This window comes from Coenobita brevimanus, chromosome 48, assembly GCF_032717465.1.
Source record: "Coenobita brevimanus isolate Jiangsu-jjx chromosome 48, ASM3271746v2, whole genome shotgun sequence".
In the NCBI taxonomy this organism is placed as follows: domain Eukaryota; kingdom Metazoa; phylum Arthropoda; class Malacostraca; order Decapoda; family Coenobitidae; genus Coenobita; species Coenobita brevimanus.
In genome coordinates, this window is record NC_137001.1 from 20,654,805 (window position 1) to 20,659,763 (window position 4,959).

General features: G+C 42.5%; 1 non-coding gene across 1 annotated transcript; it reads right to left on the reverse strand.

Annotated features, from left to right (window-relative positions):
• Nucleotides 1-1,306: 1,306 nt before the first annotated feature.
• LOC145399365 (5S ribosomal RNA) lies at nucleotides 1,307-1,425 on the reverse strand. The gene has a single exon (XR_013897280.1). It is a non-coding gene; the product is annotated as a 5S ribosomal RNA (ribosomal RNA).
• Nucleotides 1,426-4,959: the final 3,534 nt, after the last annotated feature.

Below are 4,959 nucleotides of genomic sequence, written 5' to 3' on the forward strand. Positions count from 1 at the left end.
TGTGTGTGTGTGTGTGTGTGTGTGTGTGTGTGTGTGTGTGTGTGTGTGTGTGTGTGTCTGTGTGCATATCCTTTCTGACAGGCACACAGAGGCTGAAACTGTCTGCATGGGATTGCGTAAACATTGTCTTGGCAAATAACGGGGGCGAGGGATACAGATTTCTTGTGTACTTCCTCTTTTACTGAATTTTCTCTTATTTTCTTTTATAACCTTTGGATGTGACTTGAAAATGAATAAGATACAGGGGTAGGAGTAACAGGAGGAGGAAAGGGATTAGGAATGAAAAAAAAGAGGAAGAGGAAATGAGAGAAAAATTGAGGGGGAGAGGTGAGAGACAAATAAATTTGTGGTCTGTCAATGTGAAGTTCTACATGGAAAGAACATATCCCTCTGTACACAGGACTAGCTGTGTACAGGTTTGCATGGTACCCTGAGTTTAACAAATGACTGCCCAAAATGGTTGCTGTCAGAACGCATAAGCATGGTACTCTATCTATCTATCTATCCATTGCCAGATGCCATAATCCCATTAAGGGGTAGCCATTTGACTTTGAGTTAATTGTTTTACAAGGAGGGGCACTAACCCTCCACCAACCCACTTGTTGACACGTAGCAGCACGTATGGTTTGGTTATATGGTTACCACCCAGCACTGTAAATGGTTTATTGGCCTACAGGAAACCATTTGGCTTGTCACTCAATGTAAAGCCACCTGTAAAGGAAAGAAAAGTAATAAGAAGTGACAGGAAAGATGGGAGAAATAAGAAGAGAGGAGGGCAGACACAGAAAAAGAATGATAAAGGCGAAGGAAGAAGTAGGCAGCACTACATCATGTGAGTGGATGACGGTCGCCACCACCTACAGTACTCTTGGAATGAATAAATCTTAAGACACTCATTGTACTTGGTAAAAACATCAATAGTTTTATTTTTATGTCCTTTGATGAGAGATTATATATTTGTGGGTTTTGAACAGGAAGTGGAACACACCATCACTATTTCTTTGAAAACTTACAGAGAAAATTGCTTTGAAATCCAACAAACTCCATATCCAATGGCTGTACACTCAAACCTCGATTTAAGGGACCACCATTTAAGGGATTTCGGATTTAAAGTACAGTACTCCATCTTCTACCTGACAAATGGACAAGACCATTCAAAAATGATATGTAATGTCTAGATTATTCATTCATTCATCATTCATTGCCAGACGCCATGTATCCCAAACAGGGTGGCCAAGGGCTTAGAGTTAATTGTTTTACAGGGAGGGGCACTAATCCTCCACCAACCCCACTTGACACGTGGGGATGCCAACAGCATCTGGTGTTCCCAGGCGGTCACCCATCCAAGTACTAACCAGACCCAACGTTGCTTAACTTCGCTGATCGGACGGGAAGCAGTGTACTCAACGTGGTATGGCCGTTTATACACATTAATATGTTTCTTTATACAGTACCCATAAAATAATATTCATAATAATATAAATAAGTAAGATAAGTGAAACAATCATTGCATTCCATAATAAGATTGTCTTTTTATGTGGTAAAACAATGGACATTTTTCAAGTAAGGGACAAGTTGACTCCCCATTTAGTCCCTTAAATCGAGGTTTGAGTGTAACAGGTACGCTTATCTGTCAGATATCAGGCTATGCCTGTGCTGATCTATGTTTTCCCAGGTGGGTGGTCCAACTCTGCACCAAAGTGTTCCATAAACTAGACCACACAACAATATAAACAACATGGTAAGAAGAGATGGCATCTAAAAAATAGTACATATTGTGGCCAACTATGTAGGGATGATACCACAGAAATATGAACAATTTTCTTTCCCAGACTTAGATGTCAATATAGTATAATGTTTGTCATTTTGTGGTCTGGTTCACACACACACACACACACACACACACACCGCTCGCTGGTGCAGTGGTAACGTTCCCGCTTGCCAACTGGTGGACGGGAGTTCGCGCCTCGCTCAGGTTGCGAAAAGTTTCACTGACGAAGTGGCTGGTTACTGTCCCCCTTGAGCAAGGGGACGGGTGTGTGCGTGTGTGAAGGTCACAGCCTTGCCCTTAGATCGGACTATATGAGCTCTCACCTCCCTTCCGGGAGGGTAAAAGCTGACAATCACGACCATCAAGTGATCCTGACCGACCCGGTGAATTACATGCAGCATACACTGACTTTATTCCATCTGGGGCATGATCGAGGCTGAATGTTTACTTTCAATGGTACAAAGGCTGTGAGCAGAAATTGTCATATCATTCTTTTATTATTCTTTGGTGAAACGTATATACTGTAATTTGAAAATATAAACTACTCAACTGTTGCTGCCTTTCTTTGGACTTCAAGGACCTTAGTGCTAAACTTGGTCACTACTTTGAAATGTAATTTAGTTTAGCTAACATGAAAAATGCTAGTAATTCAGAAAATTATACTCAGTAAACTAACAATTATCTGGCATAATTCAACCAAGCCCTACACCGGATATTGTATAGTATCCCCCATCGGCTCACTGCTCTGCACTGAGCCGGTTATTGCGTTATTATCCGTCTCAACCCTCTATCCCAAAAACTTTCTCATGAGTAAACGATGAAAATTAAGCATAAAATACAATAATGATAAAATACAGTAATACAGTGCCAGCTGGATACCGTTTTCAAGCTGGCTGATACACCTCAATGCAGGCTATTGTGTAGAACCACCAGTTACGTCCCGTTTTGGTGCTGGATATTGCATTAACCCCTGCAGTGCTCATTGCCTCATATGAGGCGATGGGTCTTGGCGCCATAATTTCAAGCATGAGAAAGCATGAGTGGTTTCCATGGGAACGTTGAGTCTCCCTGTACATCATCAGAGCTGCTGCCAAACCCTGCCACATTGCAGTTGCCAAATACCGCACATTTAGTAATTCAGTTCTCATTTGTAGCCCAGCAATGGCAGATTCATGCCCGCCAACCTCCCACAGTGTTGGCAACTTATCGCCGTGTTCACACCCACCCAAGAGGCATAAATTACATAAAGATGAGGGTGATGAAGAGTTTGAGTTCAGAAACACCTGATCTGATGACAAAAGCTCAACTTAATTTTAAAATAAAAACTCCAAAAAAATGACTCAGGAAAGGTAATTGGGTTGATAAGAATTTGCATGGCATGAGTTAATAGGGCTGAACCAGCTGCATCAGTTACTGCATTCGGCTGGATATTGCGACGACAGATAATTGAGAGTTTACTGTATATACTGTATATATACATATTTATATCTGTGGTAGGTGGGGGTGCCCACCATCCACTCATTCAATGTAGTGCTGCTTTGAGTGTCTGCCTTTTCCTCCTCTCCTTCCTCTTCTTTCTTTCTTTCCTTCATTCTATCCTCTTCCTTCTGCCTACAGGTGACTTTACACTCCCTATTCTGTCTTTCTTTCCTTCATTCTTTCCTCATCCTTCTGCCTATGGATGACTCTACACTGAGTGACAAGCCAAATGGTTTCCTGTAAACCAGGAAATCATTTACTATGCTGGGTGGTAACCATATAACCAAACTATGACGCCTGGTGGTTCAGTTGGTAATTAAGGCATTCCAGTCGGATTGAACCTGTGTAGGTTTATATCCACGGGATGGCTGGCGGTTTATTGCTCACATTATGCCACTCAGGGATGAGTGAGGCTGGTCATTCTCATCTTTGTCGGGACCAACTTGCCTAGCCCTGGCTTCCTATGCTCCTCTTGGGGTGACAGGATTGGATGATGGTTGGACGGATGGATGGATGGATGAATATAAATACCAAATATATATATATATATATATATATATATATATAGCTAGATAGATAGACAGACAGATATATATATATATATATATATATATATATATATATATATATATCTATTGCCAGATGCCTCAATCCCGTTTAGGGTGGCCACAAACAAATCGCCTTCAAGTCGCCCTGTCCCACGCCATTTCACTGCCCTGCTCCCAACTCGCACCCCCCTCTCTCATATACCTCTCCACCCCATCCCTCCATCTCATCCTCCCCCTCCCTCTTCCCCCCTCCACCTCACTCACATACACTCTCTTTGTCAGTCTTTCACCCTCAATCCTTTCCACATGGCCAAACCACCTAAGTGTGTTCCTCATAACGCTTCCTATCACATCCACATCCACACCACAACGCTCCTTTATATCCGCATTCGTCAGCCTGTCTCTCCATGTGACTCCACAGGCTCCTCTTAAATAACTCATTTCCACTGCTCTCACTCTTGACTTGTGTCCTTCCAACAAGGTCCAAGCTTCACTTCCATACGTTAGAGTTGGTATCACAATACTTTCATGTAGTAACTTTTTCACTTCCATGCTCACTTCCCTGTTTCTTATCACTGCTTTCAAAAAACCAGCAACATTTCTCCCCTGCTGTACCCTTTCAAGCACTTCACCCTCCAAACCTCCATCCTTACTCATCACACTACCCAAGTACTTAAACATACTCACATTTTCCAATTCCTCCCCATCCAACCTCGCTGTACATTCACTGACTTCACCTCTCTCAAAGATCATCACTTTACTTTTCCCTACATTCACCTTTAGATTCCGTTTCTTAAACACTCTCCCAAACTCATCCACCAAGCCTTGCAGCTCCCCTTCGTCTTCACTCAACAACACAGTATCATCTGCAAACAACAGTACAGGGAGTTTCCAAACACTATCCTCTCTCACCAGGGCCACTCCAACATCCACTACCCGACCTTGTACCTCTTTTATTACCCAATCCATGTACAGATTGAACAACCATGGAGACATGACACATCCCTGTTTCAACCCAACTTTCAAAGAGAAAAATTCACTTAGTTCACCATCCACACGCACTGCAGCCTTCGCACCATCGTACATACTCTTCACTGCATTCAACAACTTCCCATCTACTCCATATATTCTTAACACTTTCCACAATCCTTGTCTATCCAC